The 15,257-nt window shown below is 41.3% G+C and overlaps 1 protein-coding gene across 1 annotated transcript in view; it reads right to left on the reverse strand.

The window, feature by feature from the left end:
- The window catches only part of LOC126291881 (cytochrome P450 4C1-like), a 107,198-nt gene extending 96,103 nt beyond the window's left edge, over window positions 1-11,095 (reverse strand). The window contains exon 1 of the mRNA XM_049985605.1: window positions 10,881-11,095. The gene's annotated coding sequence lies outside the window, so the exon portion shown is untranslated. The remainder of the gene's footprint in view (window positions 1-10,880) is intronic.
- Between the last annotated feature and the right edge of the window lie 4,162 nt (window positions 11,096-15,257).

Here is a 15,257-nt window from a genome sequence, read left to right on the forward strand (position 1 = left end):
ACAACGCGAGCAGCAATGTCGCGATACGATAAACCGCAATCGCTATGGGCTACAATCCGACCTTTATCAAAGTCGGAAACCTGATAGTACGCATTTTTCCTCCTTACACGAGGCATGACAACGACGTTTCACCAGGCAATGCCGGTCAACTGCTGTTTGTGTATGAGAAGTCGGTTGGAAACTTTCCTCATGTCAGCACGTTGTAGGTGTCTTCTCCGGCGTCAACCTTGTGTGAATGCTCTGGAAAGCTAATCAACTGCATATCACAGCATCTTCTTCCTGTCGGTGTCTGTAGCACGTCGTCTTTGTTGTGTAGCAATTTTAATGGCCAATAGTGTATATTGCATCTACAAGCAGGTTGCTGAGCGAACATTGATTAACGTACAGCATCTCTGAGAAAGGATTACTGCAATAGTATTTTGTTTTCAGAAGTCTAGAATACATCTGGAGTGCAGGAAGGTAACGTTTTTCACTGATCACGAAGCATTAAACTACCTCCAAGAATGAAAACTATTGAATGGCAGGCTCATGAGATGGGCTATGTTACTTCAATTTAATTATGAAACTAAATATGTCAATGGGACGGAAACGAAAATCAGATTTACCTTAATCTGGGTATGAATATGGGGAGGAAATGGAAGATAAAGAATATCAAATACTATAAATGAACAGGTGGATAATAAAAAGGAATTTTATCAATCTGTAAGGCTATAAGAAGACTACAGAATGGGGATCAGTCATTAAAATTTATTAATGTCAACTTAACATGAAAAAGAATGAAAAGATTGGAAGATATTTACAAAAATTCAAGGTGTATTGTTTGGGTGTTAACCATTACACAGCGAGTAGTGGGAATTAGGTTTTCATATGATCGTGTAGAGACTATGATATATTACTTTCACAGCATTATTAAGTGAATTCACAAATTACGAATACGTTTTGACATCACCTGTGGACGGAGGGATAACGTTGTTGAAAAAGAAATCTATGGATACCAGTTACTGAATGCTGGCACCTATTTCGATTGCACATAAACTTGGACTCTTCCTACACGTTGCTCAGCTGGCCTGGAAATGGAGTAGAGAAACGCTGAGACTGGTTGTATATTAAAGTGCATTCGAAATAGAGAGAGATGAAGGTGTTTTTCATTTTACATTTTATATTGAACAGCCGAATTTCCTCAACGATCTTGTACAAACACGGACTTACAGAGAGTATGCGAGTGGTTTTCTGAACACTCCCCCACCCCGCTACTTCTCGACTGGACTCCAAAATCATGTTATTTTAACCCTACATTAACTCTGTGCGGAGTTTTCGAGCAGAGAGTATACGTAGACATAGCCATCCCCGTAATTTGATGGAACTGAGTGGTCAAATCTTCGGCGAATGACTTAATTTAGATTCAACATACCTGCACAACCCTGTGGACTCAATTCCTAACCGAATCGAGGCAGTTATCAAGTCCAGGGGCGGAATTACACGCTATTAAATGGTGTTTGTAATGATTTCTCTAGGGGTAACCGATTTCTTGTCTGACGAGCTTACATACATAATTACACATACATAGATACGTATATAGATACACACATGATGTACACCCATTTTTATTACATGTATGGATGTTTTCATTTAGTTACGTGCTTTTTAAACTGTTTCATTATGGTTACTCCATGCTTCAACACGAGTAAATGCTCAGTGCGAAGGGCATAACTAAACCCCTAAATTAAACGAAGCACACTAGAGTTGAGGTTGTGCTCCCGTCAGCTGGTGGTCGGTTAGGAACAAACTGATTTCAACTGACGATTGAGTCCTCAATATTTATCAGTTACCGTAACTTCCTAGTGCAGTCGTACCTTACATGAGAAAATTCTTGGAAACCCACAATGTTGTACACAAATATGACACTCTACTCGTTTGCTTTATCTGGGTCAGAACAAGAAATATTGTAATTTATATTGAGACAAACGTGCTCAAGTTTCACACAATTTCCGAACATTGCAAACATCTAATTTTGTTCACAATTGTCTCATACATCTGGACATTGGTATTTTAGGTCTCTTATCCGTATCACTGACTGCACCAAACTAATCTGAGTGGGTTTGGTTGAGTGGTGCGCTGAACTGATCCACGCAGCTTTTCATTGGGATTCTCTAATTCTTTTATAAATCTAACTTAATAAATGTCTCAGGACGATGATCAGTTCTGAAGAATCGGTCATACAAGGTTTTCGTAATGCATTTATTTCGTGGATAAACCACATTTACTTAAGAGTCTCCCACTGATATGTCCTCCGCTTTTCCTTGGTTTACCGTTGCTGCTGGGTAATTTAAGGTTCATCTGCTGTCAGTGATTTCATGCCAAAAGCATAATCAAGCACTAATGGATCTCTTCATCTATTTATGTGGAATAGGGTTCATTTGCTTACGTTCACGCTTACATAGCAGTCCATCCAGGAACAGCAGACCGTCCTCTGGTCCTCCTGCATCTCGCTACAGTCTCTGGACGACGCTGTCTTCTTAGAGACAACATGGTCTGCGAATAGCTTCAAAAGGTTCAAATGGCTCTGAGCACTATGGGACTTAACTTCTGAGGCCATCAGTCCCCTATAACATAGAACTGCTTAAACCTAACTAACCTAAGGACATCACACACATTCATGCGCGAGGCAGGATTCGTTCGAACCTGTGTCCGTAGTGTTCGTGCGGATCCATACTGTAGCGCCTAGAACCGCTCGGCCACCCCGGCCGACCGCTTCAAAAGGTTCCGATGTCAGCCACTAGGCAAATTAAAGGCTGATCAGCCAGAACATTATGACCGCGTACCTAATATCAATGGATAACAGCTGCGAAGCGTCGTGGCATGGAACCAATGAAGTCTTGACAGGTCGCTGGAGCGAATTTGCACCGCATTTCGACATACAGGTCACCTAATTCCCATAAGTTCTGGCGAGGGGGTGTCGAGTTCTCACGCCACCTGCAGTCACATCCCAGATGTGTTCGATCGGGTTTCAATCTGACGAGCTGGCGGAGGGGGGACAGCATATCAATTGGAACTCGCCACTGTGCCCCTCGAACCATTCTATCACACTCCTGGCCCTGGCTCCTTCGGGAAACGTGTGTACACGGTCTGCAACCAGTGTACAATACTCCATGGCCATCGTGGCACCTTGCACGAGCTCCACTGGACCCACGGATGTCCACATGGCCGGCCGCGGTGGTCTAGCGGTTCTAGGCGCGCAGTCCCTAACCGCGCGACTGCTACGGTCGCAGGTTCGAATCCTGCCTCGGGCATGGATGTGTGTGATGTCCTTAGGTTGGTTAGGTTCAAGTAGTTCTAAGTTCTAGGGGACTGATGACCACAGTAGTTAAGTCCCATAGTGCTCAGAGCCATTTGAACCATTTTTGATGTCCACATGAATGTTTTCCAGAACGTAATGGAGCCGCAGTCAGGTTGCCTCCCTCCTGAAGTGTCAAGGAGCTGTTCCTCTGGCAGACGACGGATTCGCGCCCTCCCATCGGCAGAATGAAGAAGGTATCGGATTCATCAGACCACGCAACGCCCCGCCACTGTGCCAACGCCCAGTACCAATGATAATTTGCCCATTTTAGTCGTAGCTGCTCATTTTGTGGTGTTTACGTTACACGCATGGGTCGTTGGCTGCAGAGACCCATTGTCAGGAGTGTTCGGTGCACGTGTGTTCAGACACACTTGTACTCGGCCCAACGTTAAAGTCTGATGTTAGTTCCACCACAGTTCTCCCCGACTGTCCTGTTTTACCAGTCTGCCCAGTCTACGACATTTGAAATGAGGGTGGCTGCCCAATCCCACGACATGGTTTCGCCACATGTCGAAGACACTCACCACAGCACCCCTTGATCACCGGAAAATTCGTGTAGTTTCCGAATTGCTCGTGCCGAGCCTCTGAGGCATCACAATCGGCTCTCGGTCAAACTCAGGCAGATCACGTGCCTTTTCTATTCTACAAGCGGATGGCACACCGACTGATTCTGCGTGCGCCGTGCCTGTCTCTGACCACCAGTCATTCCTCACCAAGTGACGCTGATATCGCCTCTACGATTTATATCGATAGTAGATTGGTGGTCATAATGTTCTGACTGATCAATGTGTGTGTTATCAAAAATTTGTAACTCGGTCGAGGATTTTACGCAGTGTGCTAACTTGAATGGAGGGTTGTCATCATAAGATGTAATATCAGGAGTTGCCAAGGGAAGTGTGCTGGAAACCCCTGCGTTCATGTTGTACCTTAAGGGGAGACAGAAGGCAAGTGGGCTTCAAAAACTCGATTTTTAGATTTTAGCGTATTTGAAATGCCTGCTCTTTCCCGCATGAAACAGTTTTTGTTTTATATAAATAAGACAATTTATGCAGAGATAATGCACAGCATTTAATTAAAAGACATGAAATTAAACTCATATTTAGAGCCCTTTGTAAAGATACCTTGTTCAAACAATGTCTTCATGGGAAAAGACAAAATGTAATTGAATATGTGAATTCTGTCATTTGGAACCGGTTACTGACAACTGTATTTGCTCAGCTTACAGCCCTCAAATTTGGTGTTTATGATGTTTTTTTTTATTCTTCAGTGATTGTGTAATTAGAAAACTGAATGTTCTGGAATAATTGGGCATAAGATCTAGTGGAAATACTACAAAATCCTTGGTGCAAATAGATAAAGAGAGAATCCGCAAAGCAGATATTGCTAATTTAATATGCACGAAAGAAGCCAGACAGAAAAGAAGACGGACCAGGAGAAGAAAAGAAGATCAGTATGATTCAGATGCAGAAAAATATTAGTGATAAGTAATTTTCATCAATAACTATACTAGAATTGCAATATTAAACTTTAAATGGATTTTTCTCAAACTACAATTTTTTACTTTCAGGTACCATTATTTGATAAACTAATGGGGTTACAAATATGAAATTTGGTCAATTTGTACTGCAGATAGTAATAAGGTATTACAAGTAAATTCAACAGACATTCAGAAACTGTTTTATAGTAATTAATGTACAAAAAAGTTAAATTTTACTAGTGAAAGAATAATTTTTTTTTTAAATTCAATATCATAAGAGGTAATACATATGTCCATTTTACTTATAAATTGAGGCATCTGTTTTATATATATATATATGCAGAAAAAATTTCTTTGTTTTGTGATTTATAGCTCTTTTGAAAAGTGTATGTACCCAAAGGGTAAGATAGTGTTGACAGAATAGGTATAAAATTTGCCTTCTGTCTCCCCTTAACGACCAATTACATAATATTAATAGTAGCCTGGGAATTTTTGCAGGTGATGCAATTATCTATAAAGAAGTACAGTCTGAAAATAATTGGCCAAATATTCAGTCAGATTTAATGAAGATTTCAAAGTGTTCCAAAGACTGACAATTAAGCCTGTAATACTGAGTAATGTAAAACCGTGCACTTCACTAAATGAAACAATGAATCCGCCAACATATCCAAATACTTGTGTGTAACAGTTTGTGTGAATCTGAAAAGGAATGATCATATTGAGTCAGGCAGCTGGCAGATACTCTTCACTGGCGGATAGTATATAAATGCAGTCAATTGGCAAAGGAGAGTGCTTACAAAACACTTGCTTGACCCACCCTAGGACACTGCACAAGTGTGTGGGACGCATTACTGGAAAGGACTAATAGAAGACGCTAAATCATTACCCATAAGTATTCAGAAAAATTAATTTAATTGGTTTCATCAAAAAAGTAGGAGATTGAAAAACTAGATAGATGATCTTCTTGTATGCCTCGATGATATTGAAATTTTATATGTGCTTCTCTGGACACCACGTAATCACAGGAATGGAGAAGTTAAATATAAACAATTATAAACCAGCATCATTTCATGTGGAAGAAGGAGGAGTTTGTAGCATGTTTTTCAAAGTTGGATACAAAGTAAAAAGTATTGAAATAAATAGTTTTCATGTTGATCACAACCTAGGAGCATGTGCTTGTGAGTTGTTACTGCGGAACACGTTCTCATAATAGTAAAAGTCTACAGATCTCCTCTAGGAAACTTTCAGCTTTTTATGGGAAATCTAGATGCAAGAAGAAACAGTTAGTAGGTTATGAAGATTTCATGTAAGATATGGGCAGGGAATGTGAACTAGAATTATCATTTCTGTGTTCCAATCTAATTTCAGCAGTCAATTTTTCAACTAGTTTGCAGCAATGTAGTAGAACACGTAATTTTTCATAGAGTGGTAAGGCTGAAACAACTAATGCATATCCAGTTATTACTGGATTATCTGGTCATGATGCACAGTTCTTGTAAGTAAGCAATATGACACTCTGCAGTCATGAAGCAGGTTCATGCTAAGCAGTGAGGCTTTCTAATGATATCAAGATACAGTGTTTTAAGTGTAAGTCGAAGGACGTGGTATGGGATGGAGTACATAGAAAGAGATGTCACTGTCAGATTCAGTTTACTCTGAAGTAAATTTATGTCAGTGACTGAAAGTTGTTCTCTAAAAAATTATCAAGAAGATCCATTAAAGGACAAGTAAGTTGTGGATAACTAAAGGGAATAAAATCTCGAACAAAAGGACAAGGGAAATTTATATAAACAACGTAATCAACATCTGAAAGTTCTTCCACACTATAAAAAACAGTGCATTATTTTAAGAATAGACGCTAAAGTGTCCAGAAGTATGCATTTACTCGCAGAAATAAATAAAGCAAATAATAAGATTTAAACTGTATGGGATATTGTCAAATGGAAGACTGACAGCCAGTCAGTGTACAAGACATCATTATAATTAAGCTAAAAGGTAGTTTTGTGACGGTTTTCACAAGTACTTTTAATAATCACTATCTAAACGTAGTAGTAAAAATAGGACCAAATGTTTCAGTTGAAGAAGCTAGAGAACATATTGAAAATGTCATTCTACAAGACTTTAAGTAACTGAAGCATCTGGAACATCCTTCACTGAAATTAAATTACTCAAAAAAATAATGTACTTCCAAGCAGATTCAAACTAAAGTAGAAACAATTTGCTTACCATATCAAGGTTTGAATTTCAAGTAGGTTTCAAAAAGATACAAAAAAACACACGAATTAGAGTGGACATAATAAATAACGGAATACTTTTTAGAGAATTTAGGATTTCAAGAAAGAAAGGTCTGCGAAGGGAAGAAAGTGGACACAGGAAGAAAAGGATGGGCGCTCTCGCAGGATGAAGTAAGTCTAAGTGCAACGTAAATTTAGCACAATTTTTTGTGAACGAAACGCCTAGATCGCTTAATATGCGCTTTCATTTATAACTTCGTTTCGGCGACTGCCATCACCAGATCAAAATTTGTAATTTGTAAAACAGATATCAGTGTCAGAACGAGTAAAATCTGTCCCTAATCTAAGCACGCTGTTAGGCGTAAGTTTTACTGACTTTGACGCTGAAGTTTGTTTTATAATTTCCATGTTTTGATCTTACGGTGGCAGTAGAGGGAACAACGTTATAAATTAAGACATGTATTAAACTATATACAGGGTGTTTCACAATTGGCTCTGAGCACTATGGGACTTACCGTCTGAGGTCATCAGTCCCCTAGACTTAGAACTACTTAAACCTAACTAATCTAAAGAAATCAATCGCATCCATGCCCGAGGCAGGATTCGAATCTGCGACCGGAGCAGCCGCGTGGTTCCGGACTGAAGCGTCTAGAACCGCTTGGCCACAGCGGCCGGCGTTTCACAATTCATGTTACACACTTCTAGAGGATGTAGAGGGGATGTATATACATAGAGGGTGATTATGTGCTAATGTTATACACACTGTGGGACGATCGACACGGATAAATGTATCAATTTGAGGGAAGAGCCTCTGTACCTGAAACGAATCAGTCACTTTTTATAAGCGAAAACCGTTCTGGTACCTCTGGCAGTGGAATACATGAACCGGTACTGCTGCTGCTAAGAATGTAGGGTAGACAATTTTCAGAGGTGGTAGTATGGACCAAAACAAACAAAAAATGTTCATTTAATATGGGCTCTAACATGCATGCCTGAGTAACTGTGAGCACTTGTTCATTCTCGCTACCGTGAAACACAGCTCCCCTATTGAACAGGTGTTCATGGCTCTTACGCTATCCATTTTAGAGCCTATGTTTGCAACAAATTCTTTCTAGTTTTGGTCGTTGATAGAACCTCTGAAAGTTGCCTACCGTGCTCTCTTAGCAACAGCAGTACCGTCATGTGTATTCCGCTGTCATGGATATCACAACGGTTTTCGCTTATAACTGTCGACTCATCGGTTTCCGGTAAAACGTCTCTCGCCTCAAGTTGATACATTTATTCTCCACCGTCCTAGAAAATCTGTAACATCGTCACGGAATCACCCTAATTGTACGTGCATTTACAGGCGTCGGGGCCTATAATTTTGACGCTCTGTAGCGTCGTTGGATGACGCTCCCGGACATGGGTTCCTTGCAAAACTTGATCTAAGGACTCCCCTCTACGACCTCTAGAAATGTGTTAACATGAATTGTGAAACACCTTGTAGACAGTTTCATTCACAAAAAGTTTGTGTATTAACTTTCGTATCTGAAGACGGCAATAATATGCCGGTACAGATAGGTGCTGCGAATATTTGTAATAATCAGGTAATCTTGATGTCGAGCTGTGAAGCGTGCACGGATAGCCGAAGTTGTTAAGGCGCCTGCTCGCGATAAGCGGCATTCCTGGGTTCGAGTCCGTCCGGCACAAATCTTTATATGTCGCAGTCAGGTAATACGTCTCTACCCATTGCAGCTGACGTCATGAAATTCGAATTCAGCAAGCGAGAAAGTTGGAATGTTAAATTTTTGTATCTACACCTACAAGGATGCTCTCTGAGTTAGACTTTAATGTCTGCCGGAGGATTCATTGAACCACTTTCACAATAATTCTCTGTAATGCCATTCTCGAACAGCATGCGGAAAAAACGATTACCTATATCTTTCCGAGCGAGCTCTGATTTCCCTTTTTTTTATTATGACGACCGTTTATCCCTATGTAGGTCGGCGAAAATAAAATATTTTCCCATTTGGAGGAGAGAGATGGTGATTGAAATTTCATGAGAAGACCCCGCCGCAACGAGAAACACTTTCGTTTTGACGATGTCCACTCCAAATCCTGTATCATCTGCGTGACACTCTCTCCGCTAATTCTCGATAGCGCAAAACGTGCTGCCCTTCTTTGAACTTTCTCGATGTATTCTGTTAACGGTATCTAGTAAGAATCGCACACCGGGCAGCAGTACTTCAAAATAGGACGGACAAGCGTAGTTTAGGCAGTCTCCTGAGTAGATCTGCTGCAGCTTCTAACACCCAAACCTCCACATTTGAGACACTAAAATCAGTCCCAAGCGTTATATTTCGATAGAGTATGAGCCAAAACTCCGATTTAGTTCGTAGTATACGCTTTGGTCTAGCAGAACAGGAGTAAACGTTGATTAAAAGTAATATCATTCCCATGGAGTACAGGAAAATCATAACTGTGAGTAATCATTAAGTATTGCTTCCGTGGGGAAGTTGATGGAGCTTAGATCGCCGTACCAAGCTCCTGGGTTCATATTCCAAACTATGACAATTTTTCTTTTACTGTATTATGCGTGAAAGTATTATATGGAGTCCGTATTTTAATACTTCCGACTGTTGGTTCTTATTTTGTGAGACTGCAAATGCACTAGCTGCTTGATCACTAGCGGTGTCTGTTCTTCGCATGTGTCTGACAGAATACCACACCTTTCTGTACAAACGTACTCTATAGGTTTGCTACTTTAAACTAACGAAGCGAAAGCCGACTGCCAAAGAATATTGCTACAAACTCCGAGAAGTCCTTTTACATGTCAGGGAAAACAGTGTAAACCATCTCCACCAGTGGAGTTTGAACATGGCACTTTGGCCTGACACCCTCTAGCAATAACAACTCACCCACGTGAGATCTACAAACCTATCACGCACAGATGCCCTTTCGTGAGCTCCATAGTTAATTTAAATTACCGTTTATGCATGTTCTACTTGACGACAGAACATAACACGAACAAAATCTGTAGTTTGGTTGATACTCTGTCTGCGTACTACGTTTGGTACCGATCTGAATGTCTGGGTGCAGGTGTTCTGCCAATAAAACGCGGTCTTCGGTTCGCCTTCCCCACGAAATTTTCTGCCTGTTCTTTCCAATTCAAGTTACTCGTAATTGTAATTTCTACGTATTTAGTTGAATTTACGGCCTATAGATTTGATTGATTTATCGTGCAACTTAAATTTAACGGAGACCTTGTACCGTTCATGTGGATGAGGTCACACTTTTCATTACTTGAAGTTCGTAGCCAATTTTCGCGCCAAACAGATGTTTTCATCTAAATCGTTTTGCAGTTTCTTCTGATCTTCTGATGACTTCACTAGGCGCTAAGGACAGCATCGTCTGCAGACAACCAAAGACGGCTTCTCAGATTGACTCCTAAACGGTTTATGTAGATAAGGAACAGCAGAGGAACGCCAGAAATCATTTCTGTTTCCGTCTCTTACCAAGCTCTGTGACCTCTCTAACAGGAAATCACCAATCCAGTCATATAACTAAGATGATATTCCATAACCAAGTAATTTGGTTAGAAGCTGCACGCGAGGTACAGAGTCAAAAGCCTTCTGGAAATCTAAAAATACGGAATCGATTTGAAAGCCCTTGTCGATGAACATTTACAATATCGTACACTCCCGACTGACAATTTACGCAAAGAAGGGCGACACGAACGGTGACAGGTTTGTGTGACCAACTGGGTATCTGTACGAAGAGGCTGGAAAACGTGGACTGGCAGGCGCTTGAGGTTAGTCGCGGTACACCCCGTGAAACGCTGCTCACTCACCGTGTGAAGGACGTTCGCGAAGAGCGAACGCAGACTGCAGTGTGGAGGGACGCGGGCGCAGCCAGCCTGTCTGACGCAGCACGTGACGAGTCGCGCGTCGCCTGCCACCTGGGGGGACTCGCGTAATGCGTGCAGCGCCGACCGCGCCGCTGTTAGCAATGTCTGCGGTTGGCGCACGCAAACCAGAGCGGCCGCGGTGGTGGGAACAACCGGATGAAAACAGTCGAGTCAGTCGATTGCTGGGTAACAGTCGACTCATTCGGTTGTAGCAGGCTGGACGATTCATCCATTCTCGTGAGTGGTGTCAGTCCGTGGGAACCACAAAATGGAAACAGTCGATTCTGCCGGTCGTAGCTTCACGTATCCGTAGGATTCCAATTCCAATGAAAGCAGTCACTAACAGGCGTGGAAATTAGCGAACTGTCAGTTTAATAAGCCACGGTTGCGAAACACAGACACGAATTATTTACAGAAAAAAAAGCAGAAGCTGACCTCAGTTTGGATTCTGGAGAGATGTAGGAACACCCGAGACAATTACAGCCCAATGCCTTATCTTAGAAAATAGGTTAAGAAAAGGAAAACCTACATTTGTAGCATTTGCGTACTTAGAGAATGCTTTTGTCAATATTTACTGGATTATTCTCTCTGAAGTTCTGAAAGTAATAGAGGTAAAACAATGGAAGCGAAAGGCTATTCACAACTTGTACAGAAATCAGACGGCAGTAATAAGAGTCGAGGGGCATGGGAGGGGAGCAGTGGTTGGGAATGGAGTAAGACAGGGTTGTAGCCTATCCCCCACGTTATTCAATATGTATTCAGTATGTATACTAAGCAAATAGTAAAGGAAACGAAAGAAAAATTTGGAGTAGAAATTAAAATCCGTGGAGAAAAAAAAAACTTTGAGGTTTGCCAGTGACCTTGTAATTCTCTCTGAGACAGCTGAGTACTTGGAAGAGCTGTTGAGTGGAAAGGACAGGGTCTTGAAAGGAGGATATTAGACGAACATCAACAAAAGCAAAACGAGGATATTCGAAAGTGGGCCAATTAAATCAGGCGTTCCTGAGGGTATTAGATTCGGAAACGAGATGAGTTTCTCTACTTGAGCAGTAAAATAAATGATGATAGCCGACGTATAGGGGATATAAAATGTAGACTGGTAATGGCAAGAAAAGCATTTCTGACGAAGCTGTGGACAACGAATATAGCTTTAAGTGTTATGAAGCCTTTTCTGAAAGTATTTTTCTGGAGTATAGCCACGTATGGAAGCGAAGCATGGCGATGACCAGTTTAGACAAAAAGAGAATAGAAGCTTCCGAAATGTGGTGCTACAGAAGAATGCTGAAGGTTAAATGGGTAGATCACGTAATTAATGAGGAGGCTCGGCATAGAAACGTGGAGAAAAGAAATTTGTGGCACAACCTGAGTACAAGAAGGTATCAGTTGGTAGGATACATTATGAGACATCGAGAAATCACCAATTTATTACTGGAGGGAAGCCTGAGGCGTAAAAATCGTACAGGGAGGCCAAGAGATAAATGCAGTCAGTATATTCAGAAGGATGTGGGTTGCTGTACTCACTCGGATATGAAGAGGCTTGCACAAGCTAGAGCAGCATGGAGAGCTGCATCAAACAAGTCTTCGGACTGAAGACCACAACAGCAACAGTATTATTACTTTCTATTCGTTTCTTTCGGGTAAAACCAGTCCGTAGGAGCAACCAAATAAAAACAGTCGTCACAGTCCGGCGCATTCAGTTCTTATTAAATCGTTATTGTTGACTGTATATTGCTATCGTCTGTTATTACTGTTATTGCTGCTCCAATATTTAGTTCCTACTGAATGCAAATAAGTAGCTTTTCGTTTAGGTTTTCGTCCATGTTTCTGAGTAGGCGTTTTCTTAACAGTGGACTTTGTGGCTGCATGAGAATACCGAAACTCTCAGTGAGCTAGGCATGAAAGAAGTCTTATGAATGGATAAATAGTGATTCTGAAGATAAATTCCCTGGAATGTATACCGTAGAATCTGCAAGAATAATTCACATTACAAAACGTAATCCCCTTTCAAAAAAAAAAAAAGGGAACTTGACACAAGTGGCAGTATACACTTTTAAAAAGAAAGTGACAGTATCGCAAGAAAAAAAATTAATAAATGAGATCACCTCAGCGTTTACCGAAATAGAATTATCGGTGATGGGAGGAAACAAGCGGGAAGAGAGAAAAGAGAGACAGAGTGGAAATACATTTAAATAGAAAAGTATTTGTTCATTTATTGAAGCATCCGTTTATAATGTAGTACCAGTTACCAACATTTGTAAAACAGCAAAAAATTCGCATTTAACGCCAGAAGTACGAAACATTCTATATATATTTTTAAAATACTTCATTTTTAGAAAGACTCTTTTTAGTCACCTCTCCTCGATAAAGTTTATTTGTCTCAAAAAAGGCTGGCATCCCTAGTCACGGTTCTGTGTAAGCGAAAAGGCTGTAAAAGTATCTAATCGAAGTCACTCAAGCCCAGAGGTTGAGAAAACAATCCTATAACAGAGACTTACGTCAGTCAGTTGTGTCACGTTAAGGGAAAACACTCAACCACGGAGATCAGTGAAAACACTTCTGTAACTGACGTGGTTTCATTCGGTTGCCTCACTCAACTGAAAAAAAATCCGATTGAATGAAAAAACAATCGAGTATCCAATCAGTTGTTAAGATCAGACGGTTGTCCGATCACTTAGACTGGGTCATCTGCGTCCAGAAGTTAATTTCGTCGAACCACGCGAAGACTGCCAGGGATTTCGACATCTAGCGCAGATAGCCTCATAGTGGCAGAACTCAGGGTCCTCAGTGTGAGAATTCTCCTTTCTCCTTTAGCGTGTCTGACAAGATATTGACAGGGTGACAATTTCATTAACAGTATTTCAGTACCCAGGTTCATCTATATTCTTAAATTGTGTTAACCTCTAGTGTGATCTATCAACAACAGAGTTATCTGGAAAAATCAGTTTAGTAGACGTATGGGGACAGTAGTGAAGTGGCAGGTTTACTAGCTAAAATAACTGTTGTCAGGGCGTTAACTCAGAGTCGCCCATCACCTTCTAAAATATAACGCAAGCCTAGTGTAGCCTTGCATACTTCACTTCTTGCAGTACTCTTCAACATCTGCTGCAGCTCCTGATTCCGCCAGTACTGCTTGATCATCCATATATTATACAGTCGTTATTCTTTCTCCTCCACTTACAATGCCTCTTCTGTCCACTTGTTCTTAATGTACAAGAGCACGCTGAAAATTAATGCCTCTGAATTTTTTATCTGAAAACTCTTAATTATTTTTAAATAAAACAAAATTGAGTCGTGAGCAGCTCACGTTGATGCCTCTAGTATTTCTGGGTGGTCGTGTGTCAAGCGAGTTGAGTTGGGACAGAGCAACAGTGTGGTCTGGACAGTATTGGGTCAAGGCGGATTCAGCGACAAAGTACCGTTATCCAAGATGGCGGCGATGACGTCATACAAGATGGCGGAATTTGTCAGGAAGTCTGAAGTTTGGCGGGAAAGTCCCACACCCCCCCTTCCACATGATAATGAATCACAGGTAGGAAAATGGCAGGAAAAATGGACTTGTCTTTATTATGCAACAAATTTCAAGCATGTGTGTTCTCCACTGGGTCTGGACTCCAACTGACTTACTTCATATCGTCACCACAACAGAGCGCCACCGTGATGTCATCCATGATGGTGGATTTTGGCGGGAAAATACTGCACTTGGGCAACCTCCACTAACCTAACCCCTCCCCTCTCCCCAGAAAATGGCGGGAAGTTCAAATTCCAGTACGATAATGGAGCAAAAAAGGACTTGTCTTTATTATTTAACGAATTTCAGGCAGGTGTGTTCGCCACAGCAGTTGGACTGCAACTGGCTTAATTCATATCGGTGCCAGCAGAGGGCACTCTCCTGACGTCAGGTGATGACGCGAGTACCGTCATCAAGATCGCTGCACCGATGTATCCACCACGAGCTCCAGAGCTCAAGTGGCTTTGTTTATATCGTGGCCACCAGAAGACATGTTCCACAGCATACAGACCTGCAAACTACTCCTACATAACTCACTTATAACGCTCTACACACATGTTTGCTAATTGTAAACCGTCAAGAATAACGCATTGCACAGCCTACAGACATGCGAACCACTCCTAAATAATGCAATACATTTACGTCGAGATAGCCAAACAACTTTTAAATTGTATAAATAATAATCCATCTAAAAGACTCTCCTTGCTAACCGTCAAGTGTCAGAATCATACACAACCAGAGGCAGCACCGCCACCAAGTTTATTCGCCACTGAGTCCATAGCCCAACTGACTTAGTTCATATCGATGCCGCT

Source organism: Schistocerca gregaria, chromosome 9, assembly GCF_023897955.1.
Source record: "Schistocerca gregaria isolate iqSchGreg1 chromosome 9, iqSchGreg1.2, whole genome shotgun sequence".
Classification (NCBI taxonomy): Eukaryota; Metazoa; Arthropoda; class Insecta; order Orthoptera; family Acrididae; genus Schistocerca; species Schistocerca gregaria.